Genomic DNA, 15,761 nt, shown 5'->3' with positions numbered 1-15,761 from the left:
TGTGGTAGTATTGGGGAATTATTGCAACACAACTAATAAGAAAACAATCCAGATCTTACAGCGTGGCCCAGAGCATTGCAGGCAGTCCTTCCTTCACCCTTGCCAAGGTGGATCTCCCCCTTTCTTCCTTTTTCTTCTTCCCAGAACCCCCTTGCCCTCCCCCAGAGCAGTTACCCTGGCAACCTTCCAAATATCCAGTCTCTGGTCACACCTGGGACAAGGAGTTGTTGATGGCCCTCAATGGCTCTCTATTGTAATGCTAACAGCTCTACTCTTCCCTCAGCCAGGCATAAGGCAGCCCAGGAATCCCCTTGCAGCTTATATTCTCTCTTCATATCACAAAGAACACAAAATCCTAGCATTTATTAATTTCTAGGGTTTGCCCCAAATCTCTAACAGAGGGAATGAAATGTCTGTATAGGGATGCAACCCCATGTCTGCCCTGAAATCTTTTCTTCTTCTTTGGTGATCACTCATAGCCGAGTAAGATTGTCTTCCATAATTTCCGCCCTCCCTTCACACAGGTGGGCGGGGTTTGCGACACCAAGCGGGGGCTCACCTGGGCGGGTGCCACCCACCTGCTTAGACTGGCCTTTGACCCGCCCACCGGCCAGGTAGGACAGTTGGACAGCCGGCCAGGGGTGGGGTCAAGGCCAAAGAAAAGAGGCAGAGGCTTTCGGCCTGGCCTCTCTTGGTCGTTCTTCCTTCCAGGATCATAAACATGGTTTTAACAATGAGTCCGTAAGTGACTGTGGAGGGCAATTCTGGATCCACACGTCCTTCCACAGTGGGGACATTGGTTTCCGGGTGGGAGCTGATCACGGTGTGGATTTGCCAAGCGTGCGTTCCTCTTAGCACTTTTCTCCCTTGCATCCTGAGTTCGAGTGTCTTCAAAGCCCATGACACCTTTGGTAAAGGCTGCTCTCCAACTAGAGCGCTTGCACGCCAGTTTTTCCCGGTTGTCGGTGTTTATACTACATTTTAAAAAAGAAATCTAGCTCCTCTCTGCCACAATTCCTCCTATTAAAATAAAGGAAAAGTTGAGAGTGGAATATACCGTAGGTTGGCAAATTGTGCAGTAACAACACAGAAGGTCATGAAGATCTGGATATAATATAAACTTTCTCAACATTGCTTAATTATTGTATATTCCTGCATATAAGACTACTTTTTAACCCAGGAAAATCTTCTCAAAAGTCGAGGGTCATCTTATACGCTGGGTCGTATTTCTTATATGGCACGTATATCCTAAACTCTATATTTTAACTGGAAAAGTGGGGGGGGGGCGTCTTATACGCCCAGTCGTCTTATACGCAGGAATATACGGTATTTGCCACAGATTGCCTTGGATCCATGGCAGAGTCATCCCAGATTGAAGTGAAACGTGTTGCTCTTCAGATGCTCCAAAATCTTCTCCAACGAACATGGATATTTGATCTCTGACTGCTCCACTGAACGTTGCACCCAGCCATTTGTTTCCTTCTGGTTACATTTCAATAGGATGAGAAAAATCCCAGCTCCCCGGCAAACAATGTTTCAGCACGTTTAAACTATTAGTTGGAGGATCAAGTATGCCATTTTTGACCCAGATGCAAGTGTTAATTAACCCTCTGTACAATATTCTCATATCTATAACTCTTCTGCTTCAGTTTCTCGCCCTAGGAAGGGTTGACCTTGATATAAGCACTTAATATTTAACTGCAGCAAGAAAGCTGGTGTAAAACATTTATGAATTCTGGATAAATGAATGTAAATACAGGCTCTCTGTTTGACTCATGTTTATGCATTATGCTAATAGGGGATTTAGCATGAATCTCTGTGGGGAAAAGCTGAATAGTCAATATCAATATCTAGTCTGACGCTAAGATCTTTGCAGCGGTTCTGGCAGACAGATAGGTACGCTGAGCCATCCAAACCAGTTCGGATTTGTATGTCACCGACAGGTGGCAGATAATCTTCATTTTGTAATTGACTGGGCTGAATAGGTCCAGTACATCAACTCCTGCTCTCCTTTCTCTGGATGTGGAGCAGGGTCCAGGGTCCCCATCTTTTCTCTACACTCCAATATTTTGTATATCCTGGGAGTTTGTGCACTGGGTGTGTACTTTGTATTTCATGCCCAGATCCAGAATACAGCATAATGGGTTCTTCTCTGCTTTCCCCAAGACAAGGTTGTCCCCTCTCTCCAGTGTGAGCCAGTGTGGTGTAGTGGTTAAGAATGGTAGACTCATAATCTGGTGAACCGGGTTCGCGTCTCTGTTCCTCCACATGCAGCTGCTGGGTGACCTTGGGCTAGTTGCATTTCTTTGAAGTCTCTCAGCCCCACTCACCTCACAGAGTGTTTGTTGTGGGGGAGGAAGGGAAAGGAGAATGTTAGCCACTTTGAGACTCCTTAGGGTAGTGATAAAGCGGGATATCAAATCCAAACTCCTCCTCCTCCTCCTCCTCCTCCTCCTCCTCCTCCTCCTCCTCCTCCTCCTCCTCCTCCTCCTCCTCCTTCTTCTTCTTCTTCTTCTTCTTCTTCTTCTTCTTCTTCTTCTTCTTCTTCTTCTTCTTCTTCCTCCTCCTCCTCCTCCTCCTCCTCCTCCTCCTCCTCCTCCTCCTCCTCCTCCTCCTCCTCCACCTCCTCCTCCATGGATTTTTTATCTTTGTTTGGAACCGCTGGCAGCTGTTATTGGAAAAACCACCCAGATTCAAAATTTGCAGTACAGGCAACTCCCCATTACGTGCGTTCAAGGCACGCATGACTGTGTACACACACACCACAGTCTCTGCTGTGCCTCATTGTCCCAAAGGGGAACACAAACCCTGGTCAACTGCCTACAACCCCAGGAACCTTGCACCGCTCATAGAGATTGGAGTGGCATATTAAAAGCTTGTATTTCCCAACCCCCTTTCAATCTCTCCCCAGCTTGCATTCTCTCTCCCTGCCCCCATGTAATGAGTGTGATAAAGGTAAAGGTAAAGGGACCCCTGAACATTAGGTCCAGTCGTGACCGACTCTGGGGTTGCGCACTCATCTCGCATTATTGGCTGAGGGAGCCGGCGTACACCTTCCAGGTCATGTGGCCAGCATGACAAAGCCGCTTCTGGCGAACCAGAACAGCACATGGAAACGCTGTTTACCTTCCCGCTGCAGTGGTCCCTATTTATCTACTTGCACTTTGACGTGCTTTCAAATTGCTAGGTTGGCAGGAGCTGGGACCGAGCAACGGGAGCTCACCCCATCGCAGGGATTCGAACCACCGACCTTCTGATCAGCAAGCCCTAAGCTCTGTGGTTTAACCCACAGCGCCACCTGCGTCCCTAATGAGTGTGATACACCAACACAAAATCCCACACTGTTTTCACTCCTGTTCTGGCCCTTTGTTTGGAATGCTGTGTGAGGGTTGCACATGTCTTTGGGGCCAGAGGTCTGTGAGGTCCAGAGATATGGCTCACTTCAGAGGCCACCTCAAGGCCACGTCTTCTTTGTCCTCCCCTTCCCAGATGCTCTTGTGCCTGTTCTGAGGTGAAAGCAGGCACGGGAACTGCAAATGACCGCCATTCTGCTTTTTCCCTGCTCTGGAGCAATTTGAAGCATTCTCGTTACGGGACAATATTTTCATCTGCTCTTAGGGTTGCACTTTTAAATATATGAACAAACTTCCTCTCTGCAAGCAGATTCATGATCAAACAAAACTTTTAAATTAATCTCCTAGATTTCCTCTCCATTCTGGAGTCGTCTTTCCTCTGACAACACCAGGATACTGAAAAAACAGGGACTCGAATGTTCACAGAAGAGAGAGACAGAGCAGAGGCCTTGGCAGCTCCGGAGTGCCCTTCTCAGGTTTCTGTTTCCTTTTTAATGGCTCACACACACCCCTCTCAAGGCCTGTCTCTGATTTTCAGGGCATGACCTTGATTTTACATCAAACATTCTCCTCATCCTGCTGTTGTCTGGCCAGATTACGGATGTTAAAGCTGATCTTTCATTAAAACATTTTGGGTTTTATTGTTTTCCTAAACTAAGACTCATCTAAAACTTTAAAACCCCTATGTTCATCCTTTCCCAAAGCTCCCAGACTTTGATTCTTTGTCTCTGACTTAATTATCAGACAGCTGCAAGGTATGATGGTGAAGAGAGAATTTAACTCGGGGAAGTAGCATCCGGTTTAAATCTATCTGAGGAACTACAGCAAATTAACAGCTTTTTTATATATATGCCCGTCTTTTCGTTCATAAGCTAGCAGAAGCTATTCTGTTTTTTTTCTGAAACGATCTGGTTTATTATTTGTGCCTCTGTTTATTTGACCTGCCTACTCACTAGGCCGCTTGCTAGGCCAATTCTTGCACATCTATACACAACTTTATTAAGACAGAGTCTTGCTGAGGGCAGATTTTTAAGCCCCCTCCAATCAGGATTGGTTTTGGCTGGGCAGCCCTCCTAGCAGTTTTATGGATTACGCGGAGCTCATCCCAAAGAACAACATTGTAAACAGACACTGAACTGTTGGCACACATAATCCACTCTATTTTATCTTGCTCTCAACACTTCAGCCTGAAATAAAAGAGGCTTGCGTTGCTTAAGAGCATTTTCCATGTTAACTAGGTAGCGCTTGTTCCTTAAAGCACAACAAACAATATGACAATTATGACAATGACATCAGCTTCTTCCCTTAATGCCCTCCCAGATGACCTGCTTATTGAGCATTAATCCTGACTTGCTGGCACAAACTTTTTATGGAGGTTATTATATACTGGTAGCATCACTACTTTCCTCCTGGACTTAACTAGGTCAGGCCCCCTCAACTTGGAAGGAAGTTAAGTTTCTCCACCACATGAACCTGACCAGACACCTGAGCTTGATTGCTTCAAGCTCACACCGTGTGCTCAAAAATGTTTTACCATATTTTGTAACCCAAGATTTCTGCATGTGTTTTCTAGCTGCTGCATGGAAAAGCACATGAATCCGATGTTTGGAAAGGTTGTAAGTAAAAAAAAACACCCCATGTTAACTTACCAAACTGTGTTGTCTATTCTAGGGTAGAATGGGGAAGCACTGCAAGCAAATTAAAATAGGATATTTTAAAGGTCTGACAGCCTCTATTCCCATACTTAGCTGCATGTTTTGTATTTTAAAACTTCTGTTATGGCTCTCTCTTACTGGAGAGTATTCTGCCCCATGTTTGTATCTAGGGATCCAGCAAATTCTTCTTTATTTAACCAATCATAACCAACACATCTTAGTACCAAGAGCTTGTAAAAAGAAAAAAGAAAAACTGTACCCATGCCTGGTCCCTGCCAAGTGTGCTTCAAAGGGAAGTCAAAGGTGATGTAAGAGGAGTGAATCACATGACAGAGTAACAGAGACAGCATTAAGTACTGTATCAGTAACCTGGTTGGTTTGAGTTTGCTAGTAAGAATTGAGCAGGGGACTTTTACACATGCAACCAATAGGGATAGGGGAGACATTTGATGCAATTCACATTTAAAGGCAAGCCTGCCTAACTCATGCTTTATGAAACTATATGCAGACCAAAACAAAGTTATCCTTCAAGATTCACATCTCTCTGAGTTTTGAAGTGCAGTTCTCCAGCCAAGTGCCAATGGAGTTACTATGTCAGACTGAATTACTTCTAGGGAGAAAATGGACTGCAGAAATAAAACTGAAGAATGGTAGTTATTAATGAAGTTGATGCCGAAGTAAAATTATGACCACTTTTGCCTGAGCTCAGTGGGATTTGCATCTGAGTAGACATGCTGATGTTTGCACTGTAGAACTCCGACGTATCGCCTCACAAAATAAAAAAATTCCTTCCAGTAGCACCTTAGAGACCAACTAAGTTTGTCATTGGTATGAGCTTTCGTGTGCATGCACACTTCTTCAGATACGAAAAATCTGAAGAATTCTTCATGCATGCACACGAAAGCTCATACCTATGACAAACTTAGTTGGTCTCTAAGGTGCTACTGGAAGGAATTTTTTTATTTTGTTTCAGCTACGTCAGACCAACACAACTACCTACCTGTATCTCCTCACAGTGATTCGTGCAGCCTCTTTTGGGGGTTCTCTCTCCCTCTGTCTCCAGACCTCAACATGCTGTCACAGCCCCCTGCTAATTGGATACATCTGACATGCGTCGGCTTCTTTGAAAGTTCTCCAAAGGCACCGTTGCAAGGAGCCCATTTGTTTCACACTGAATTTACAGAGTGAAAGTTTTACCAGCTGGAAATCTCTGAACCAAAGCTGTTCTTCCACAAAGAACAAACAAATAGATTGGATCCAGACCATGGAGACTTTCAACTTTTGTGTTAAGGTATCACACTCATTACAGTGGGGGTTGGGGAGAGAGAATGCAGGCCGGACTTGTTGAGTTTCAGTAGCAGATTTAAAAGCTGGGACTATACAAGCTTTTAATATTATTACGTTTTCAGCTGTACTTTTTGCTTAGCTTCCAAAATTCCCAGTTGGTTCACATTTTCCCAGGGCTTTGCCTTCTGAAAGGGAAGGACTGGAGTTCAGTGGCAGAGCACATGCTTCGCCAAGAAAAGGTTCCAGGTTCAATCCCTGGCATCTCCAGACAAGGCTAGGAAAAACTCCTGACTGAAACCCTGGAGAATCACAGCCATTCGGTATTAGGGATCATTGAATCATTGAATTGTAGAGTTGGAAGCGACCCTGAGGATCATCTAGTCTAACCCCCTGCAATGCAGGAATATGCAGCTGCCCCATACAGGGATCGAACCTGCAACCTTGGCATTAACAGCACCACGCTCTGACCAACTGAGCTATCAATGCACACACAGAGGAGGCATTTATTTCAGCTCGCATTTATCATTATTATTTTGATTTATTATCTGTCTTTCACCATAAGATAATCTGTCCTTCAACACACATAGCCAATGTGCATTTTCCGAAACAATACGCACAGCAAAACATAGCCACCCATCAAAATTCACACTCCTCATTGAATTTTTCAATGCAATTCTCTTTTTTTAAATAATATTTTTATTAGTTTTCCCAAAAAGATTAACAAAACATTTAAAACAATAAGAAAAAAGCGAAATAGCAAAGAAAAATACAAATACAGAAATACAAAATACAAAAATACAAAAAGAAAACAAGGAACAAAAACATATAAAGCATTATATCTTATCTCCATCACAATGTAAATTGGGACCTCCTCGGGTTCCCGTCCCTGTGGTTCTTATATACATTTCTAAATAGCAAATTCTATATCACAATAATCACCTTTTAAAAACCTCTTTTTTTCCCTTCTAAATAACATCTTCACATATTCCACAGTTTTATTTACCACTTAATTTCTAATCTAGAATATTACTTTAGCATACTTTTTAAAATAAAATTTAAAATCTTTCCATTCTTCTTCCATCGCTTCTTCTCCCTGGTTGCGGATTCGTCCGGTCATCTCAGCCAGTTCCATAAATTCCATCATCTTCATCTGCCACTCATCAATCGTTGGTAGTATTTGTTGCTTCCAGTATTTAGCTATCAGAAGTCTCACTGCTGTGGTGGCATACATAAAAAAGATACCTTCTTCTTGGGAATCTCCTTTCCTACAATGCCCACTAGAAATGCTTCTGGTTTCTTAACAAATGTGTTTTTCAACACTTTCTTGAGTTCATTATAAATCTTATTCCAGAAGTCATTCACTAGTGGACATGTCCACCACATATGATAAAATGAGCCTACTTCTTTCTTACATCTCCAACATTTGTTATCATGGTTGTGGTATATCTTTGCTAGCTTTACTGGTGTAAGATACCATCTATACATCATCTTCATTATATTTTCCTTCAGTAAACTACACGCAGTAAACTTAATGTTCTCATGCCACAGTTTTTCCCATTCCTCAATCATGATATTATGACCCACATCTTTTGCCCACAAGATCATAGCATTTTTTGTTTGTTCATCTTTCGTATGCCACTCTAGCAACAATTTGTACATTCTGGAAAGTATTTTCGTCTTAGGTTCTAACAATTCTGTTTCCACCTTTGACTTCTCTGTTTGAAAACCAACTAATCTGTCCATTTTAAACACTTCGTTTATCTGATGGTATTGGAGCCAATCATCTAATTTACCTTTCAACTCCTCATAAGTTTTTAACTTAAATTGGTCTCCATCTTCAATCAATAAATCTCTATATTTCAGCCAACCGCTCTCCATGTTTAACCTTTTACGAGCCTTGGCCTCCAAAGGTGAAATCCATTTAGGTGTTTTTCTTTCTAATAAATCTTTATATCTGGACCAAACCTTATACAATGAATTTCTAATTATATGATTTTTAAAGCCTCTGTGGGCCTTTACTTTGTCATACCACACATATGCATGCCAACCATATACATTGTCATAACCTTCTAAATCCAAAATACCTGATTTCCCAATGTAAACCAATCTTTCAACCAACAAAAGGCAGCTGCTTCATAATAAATTTTAAGATCAGGCAGGGAGAAGCCTCCTCTTTGTTTATCACCTGTCAGTATCTTATATTTTATTCTTGGCTTCTTCCCTTGCCATATGAATTTCGATAGCACCTTTTGCCATTCCTTAAAGCAATCCAACTTTTCAATTATTGGTAATGATTGAAACATAAACAACATTTTTGGCAATACATTCATCTTAACAGTTGCTATATGGCCCAACAGAGACAATTTCAATTTGGTCCACATTTCTAAATCTTTCTTAACTTCATTCCATAATTTCACATAATTATCTTTAAACAGATTCAAATTCTTAGAAGTCATATCAACACCAAGGTACTTCACTTTCTTAACAAAAGATAAACCAGTTGCTTCTTGCAACTTTTCTCTCTCCTCTATATTCAAATTTTTATCTAATACTTTGGTTTTTGATTTGTTCAATTTGAAACCTGCTACCCTTCCAAAGCAATTCTCTAGTCATGCAATGCAGTTCTATGCACCACCAGCTTCATTTATTTACCAGTATTGCTGCTCCAGATTATCAATTTATTGAGCATTTGTCCTGATTCACTTGCACAAAGTGTACACAGAGGTAAGAATGTATCCCATTTTTATGGAGCATTTGTTGTTATTTGTGGGGCAGTTCTGCAATGATTAGCATTTGTCCTGATTTGCTTGCAGGGTGTTAAATTGTTCATTCCTCCCACACTGTTTGTTACATTTCCTGCAAAGTCCTGCAAAGTCTGTTTCTTTTTTTAAAGTGGATTTGTTGCACTAATCCGCTTGAATTGTGCAAACCTAAATTTCTGGTATGTGCTTGAAGCTCTCCTGCAAAATACTGGAGGCACTTTTTGTTCTCATCTCGTGTTATTGGCCGAGGGAGCCGGTATACAGCTTCCAGGTCATGTGGCCAGCATGACAAAGCCGCTTCTGGCGAACCAGAGCAGCACATAGAAACGCTGTTCACCTTCCCGCCAGAGCGGTACCTATTTATCTACTTGCACTTTGACGTGCTTTCAAACTGCTAGGTTGGCAGGAGCTGGGACCGAGCAACGGGAGCTCACCCCATCGCGAGTGACCGCCGACCTTCTGATCAGCAAGCCCTAGGCTCAGTGGTTTAACCCACAGCGCCACCCGCGTCCAGTCATAAAAGATGCATGAACTTTACAAAATTTAGACCGCTTCTCATTTATTCCCAGCTACGAAAGAGAGACAGTGATAGTTTTTTAACTCTCCTAGGATAGGGAAAAGCAACCTCAGCTTCAAATACATTGGTAGCATATTCAATATACTGTATTACTAATGTACCTGATACCTACCATTCATTGTTGAATGGTGTGTGGAGCAGCACATTTTAGCAACTGGGAACAAAATCAGAAAGATCAAATCCCACCCCCAAAAAGTTCATTTGGTTCAGTGCCTCATTGCCTCATGATGTATTTAAATTACATGATTTTTTATATTTTTTTATTGCAGTAGAGCCTGTAAAAAGTGTAGTGAATTCATTACCATCTACAATCAACAGTGCCCACTAGGAGTTAATTTTTCATGGTACACAGCATACCAAAATTTCAGAGAAACGGCAGTTGCACTCAGTCCATACTGTTTTGTTTTGTTACTCAGCCCACATATTGGATATGTGTGTGATATGTTGATTCCCCTTGGGTAAAAAAAGGAAAGTGTCATGGAGCCCACCAACCCTCTGAAGGCTATAACCTTTAGGAATTTTTGCCACTGCCCTCCTAGCTAGTGAGATGCAGGGAAGTTCACAGCCTCTCAGGAGATTAACTTGGAAACTGGGAAACTACCAGCTTACTCTCTGGATATCGCTGGAAGAAAGGCTCAGCTCATCTTGCCTTCATATCCTGCTTGCCAAACTCTTCTAATGTACAACCTGAAGAGCTTGACTCTTGCGATATGTTCCTGAGGGTGTTAGAAAGGTTTTATTTTTTTAAGTGAGGAAGGAAGGTGTGTGAGAAAGATTGGGTGGGGGTTAAAACAAACAAAAAAGGTGCCTAAATGTGGGGCTAAACTTTCCACACATGGTGGACCTGAAGGGTCTTAAAGAGGTTTAGCTGCAGACAAAGCTATTATACATCATCCTATCCTTATCTTGGGTAGCAGGAGGGCAGATGACCGACAGCTTGAGAGAGCCCAGCCAATGGGAAGGCGACATGAGAGACTAGGTGTGTCTTGTGTGCAAAAAATGGGAGCTTACGGGCTGTTATTGTTCTGACTAAGCAGGAAGGAGGGGTGAGAATCAGCCCTTTTGCCAGAGCTAGACAGACTTCATCATCCTATTCTTGTCTTTGTGGATTTGGAGGAAAAATAAATGCTGCACAAGTCTTGTGGAAATTTAGTCCTTGGTCTAAGGAGGTTGGCAGGGTCTGTGCAGAAATGTTTTCACATGAGGTTACTGGCATCTATGTAGGTGACCAGAAGTGAACTCAGAGCATAGACAAGTCCTATTTTTGCTTTTGTCATCAATGGAAGCCTTTAAATTCCAGGCATTATCTTGCCTGTGTTGATTTGAGTCAAGACAATTTTATTTGGATCTATTATTTAGAGGCAATCATGTTTATTAATATTTTGAAGTTGTACAAAGCCCCATATGCCTCATTACACAGTCAAACAATAAACAAGTACGCGTTTAGTACATTTGACATAATCCATAAAGAAACCAGTTTATTATATTAAAAGATTAGATATGCACTCTGCCTCTGGCTGAGCTCATGGCCTAACAATATCAACTACTTGCCAAAGACCCCTGAGATGAGCAGGATCTTATTAGGAAGCCAGGTTTGGCAGATAAACTCATGCTGGGAAATCAGTAAAAAAAACCATCATCTGAGCATGGGGGGGGGAGAACAAATTTAAGTATTCATCGCACATATTAAATCATATATCTGTGGATTTACATAATCAGCACATTCCACCTGCCCCAGCACCCTGCAGATCTTATTTAGAGTGAGGCAACAGCCCTAAGGCATTGTGTAGCCTAACTCCAGGGATAACACTGCTTTATAAGCAAACACCTGCTTCTCCTTTGGATCAGGTCCAGCCAACAACACAACCTAGAAAATGGTCTAGAAAATAGAAATGAGGTAACTGTGAAATGGAAAAAAGGAGATTGATCTCTGTAGCATTAACAGGGGTATCAGACCCATTAATTGGCTGGTAGATTTAAAAAATACTTAGATCCTGCAATGTCATAAAAAATATCAAAGCTGTTTACTATACAATAAAAATCACATAAAAACTAAAACCACAAATTACTGGCTAGCTAATACAGAAATATTTTCCTTCCAAATTGAGTCTGCACATCTGTGAGTGAGAGACCCAGGTTCAAATCCTGGCCAAGCAATGACACCCTGGCCATTTCCCTCACACCATTTTTCTCGACCTGATCTATGCAAGCCAGTGGGAATTTGCTTCTAGGCTCCATAAGCAGGAAAAAAATGTTGCTTGTCTAAGCATTCTGTATTATTGCAAATGCTTTTTGAATTTATCTATGCCCGGGGCATAAATAGTTCTTCATTTCTGCAGGGTACGTAATAACTCTGGAATGTAGTAAAAGGGAGGGACAGCGAGTCTTGTCAAGAGGAGAAACATTCATTGTGTGCAGGCGTATGTGTATATGGACAAGGTTAATACCTCAATGGAATCATCTTCACTTTTATTCCTCTTTCATTCTTTCATTCGCCAGTAGTTTCAAGCACAGTCAAACTCCCACTTTGGGCTTAGATGCAATCATCTTTCTATTATAGGAAGGCTTCATTGTGTTTCCAAAGACCTAGCCAACGGCATCACTTCGAGACTTGGGTTGGATTGGGACCAAATTGCCCCTCAAATTTCACACTTCCCTGATTTTTGCAATATAGATCTTGGCTATTAAAAAGTACCAAAGTGCCTCAAAATGTGTATTTTCGGATAAAATATTGTTTAGAGATGTGAACATTGAGATAAAATGCATCCTTAAATGTGTTTTGCAAATGAAAATATGAATTTTCTTGTGGCATTTTTTTTTAAAATCCCATGATTTATGTGGTAACCCGACGAAACGGACTTATGAATGAACAGGTATGAAATTGACACAGATCAGAAATGGACTGATATGTTTCACCCATCCTTGAAGGACCTCTCTCCTCCCAGGTGGAATCTACACACATATAAAAAAACGCTGTGACAATTCTTTAATTTTTTTTTGAAAAATACATTGAATTTGACATAGCTCACTGTTGCCATCTAGTGTCACATTTGTATACTGGGCTTTAAAGGTAAAGGTAAAGGGACCCCTGACCATTCGGTCCAGTGATGACCAACTCTGGGGTCGCGTCTGGGGTCACTCATCTCGCGTTATTGGCCAAGAGAGCCGGCATACAGCTTCCAGGTCATGTGGCCAGCATGACAAAGCCGCTTCTGGTGAACCAGAGCAGCACACGGAAACGCTGCTTACCTTCCTGCCAGAGCGGTACCTATTTATCTACTTGCACTTTGACGTGCTTTCGAAATGCTAGGTTGGCAGGAGCTGGGACCGAGCAACGGGAGCTCACCCCGTCGCAGGGATTCGAACCGCTGACCTTCTGATCAGCAAGCCCTAGGCTCTGTGCTTTAACCCACAGCGCCACCCGTGTCCTTATACTGGGATTTACAACACATTTAAAACATTTTATTTGCAGCTGTATAGTTGAGTCTCCAGCCACTGCATTTAGATGCACTTTTGATGCAGCAGAAATGCAGCGGGATAAAATAAGATCAGATTGGAAAACCACTTCAGAAGTGGTTAATAACTATTCACAGTGATAATACTGCTAGCTTGCAAGCGAGATAAATTGGTTATCATTCACTGCCTTGCATTGATGTCTCCTGGGCTGAGGCATAGTAAGTAAGATCATTTTCACATGTGATACTGAAAAAGCATGCGAGTCTAGAATGCAGTTCATGTGAAAGTTCCTACAGATGAAGCAAATTGACTGTTGGTTCAAAGCAATGTAACTTGTTTTGTTTTATTTATTGGCATAAAAAGGTAAAGGGACCCCTGACCATTAGGTCCAGTCGTGACCGACTCTGGGGTTGCGCGCTCATCTCGCATTATTGGCCGAGGGAGCCGGCGTATAGCTTCCAGGTCATGTGGCCAGCATGACAAAGCCGCTTCTGGCAAACCGGAGCAGCACATGGAAATGCCGTTTACCTTCCCGCTGTAGCGGTTCCTATTTATCTACTTGCATTTTGAGGTGCTTTCAAACTGCTAGGTTGGCAGGAGCTGGGACCAAGCAACGGGAGCTCACCCCGTCACAGGGATTCGAACCGCCGACCTTCTGATCAGCAAGCCCTAGGCTCAGTGGTTTAACCACAGCGCCACCTGGGTCCCTATTTATTGGCATAAGACATTTTAAAAACCCACTTAAACATTACTTCTGAATATGCCCTCTGAGTCAGTTCAGCCAGCCAACCCAGAACCTCACTGTAGTGGTGGTCTGAACTGTGAAGGGATTATTTCCATGTTGAAAACCTCACATGTGATGCACATGAGATGATAACATGCGAAATTTCACTGGTTTAGTCCAGAGATGTGTCTTGCTGGATGACAAAGATCCTTGGATTTGCATGTGCTACGGAGGTGTCACTCAACAGAGGGAGAAACCACATGGTGAGTGGCTACGTTATCGGCACTGAGCATGTTTTAGGGTTTCATTCAGAGTTTGCGGCTGATTTCAGATAGAAGTGCCCCCAAGAGATCACTGAGTTTCTTGGCAAGTCAATTTGCACGATGAGCTGGAAAATACTGCTGTTTTTTGCCAAAATCCACACAAAGGGCAGAGATTTAACAATGCTGCATCAGCAGCTCATAATCAAGTGAATGCGCAGTTGATTGTTTATTGAAATGGGGTTGGGGAGGAGTTCAGCTCAAATGTATAACTCTTCTCTTCTCTTCTTTGGCGGTCACTTGTAGCCGAGTAAGATTGCCTTCCATAAACACGGTTTTAACAATGAGTCCGTGGAGGCCAATTCTGGATCCACATGTCCTTCCACAGTGTGGACATTGGTGGGAGTTGATCACAGTGTGGATTTGCCAAGTGTGCCTTCCTCTTAGCAAATTTCTTCCTTGCGTCCTGAGATCGAGTGTCTTCAAAGCCCATGACACCTTTGGTAAAGGCTGTTCTCCAACTGGAGTGCTCGCAGGCCAGTGTTCCCTATTGTCGGTGTTTATACTATATTTTTAAAGATTTGCCTTGAGACAGTCTTTAAACCTCTTTTGTTGGCCACCAGCATTACGCTTTCCATTTTTAAGTTCGGAATAGAGTAGTTGCTTTGGAAGACGATCATCAGGCATCCGCACAACATGACCAGTCCAACGAAGTTGATGTTGAAGAATCATTGCTTCAACACTGGTGATCTTTGCTTCTTCCAGTACACTGATATTAGTTCGCCTGTCTTCCCAAGTGATGTGTAAATTTTCAGAGACACCATTGATGGAATCAGTTGGAGGAGTTGGAGATGGCGTTTATAAGTGGTCCATGTTTCACAAGCTGATCTTTGGGAGGTGAAAACTTGATTTTTAACCTGGACAGTAAATCTTTCAATTAAACCTTAAATGTGATCATGTGCCCCCTTTGAGTTACAAAATTGCAAGTGCATAATTTGCAGAGCAGAGAAAAGCAAAATTCTATTAAATGATAGAAGGCAGCATAAGGGAATTCTGTGAAATTTATCTCACAAACTATCCATCATACACACATTATCTATCCACACACACAGCAAGTGTGAGAGAAAGTCTCTAAATATTTGCATGCACCTACACACAAATGTTAACATGAATGGAGTAGAAGATCATCAAGATTCTGCCATCGCATATGATGAGATATATGAAAATATATACTGCATGCTTCTTAGAAATCTTGATGCCCTGGGGTTTGTCACATTCTAGAAACTGTTTGTTTCAAAATGCAGCTGTATAATCTAAGTAAAACTGAGCAGTGTACAAAATATAAAAGTAAAAAACTAAGAGCCAGAGTCCAAGAAAGCTTCGGTAAACATATATATTTTAAAGAAGCTTTTAAAGGTCATTCCTGTCTCTGCCTCACAAATCACTTGAGGGAGGTCATTCCAGAGGATGGATGCTATCACTTTGGAATTATGAATTTATGAAACTCTCCAAGATTGCAAAGTTGCTGAAGAGTCAAAACTTGTCTGGCAGTTTTAAAATTATTAATGTTTCTGAAACATTTGCTTAATTATAGACCTGGATGAATTTTAGATTTTAGATTTCATAACATTTTTTCATATTTAAGTTCCTCCCAATAATATCAGATCAGAACAGCAATTTCCTGATT

General features: G+C 42.0%; 1 non-coding gene across 1 annotated transcript; it reads right to left on the bottom strand.

Annotated features, from left to right (window-relative positions):
* Nucleotides 1-6,707: 6,707 nt before the first annotated feature.
* Nucleotides 6,708-6,781, bottom strand: TRNAN-GUU (transfer RNA asparagine (anticodon GUU)). The gene has a single exon. It is a non-coding gene; the product is annotated as a tRNA-Asn (tRNA).
* Nucleotides 6,782-15,761: the final 8,980 nt, after the last annotated feature.

The sequence above is a fragment of the Zootoca vivipara genome, chromosome 3 (genome assembly GCF_963506605.1).
Source record: "Zootoca vivipara chromosome 3, rZooViv1.1, whole genome shotgun sequence".
NCBI classification, from domain to species: domain Eukaryota; kingdom Metazoa; phylum Chordata; class Lepidosauria; order Squamata; family Lacertidae; genus Zootoca; species Zootoca vivipara.
Note: the sequence above shows the minus strand (reverse complement) of the source record. Positions and strands in the feature narration are given on the sequence as shown.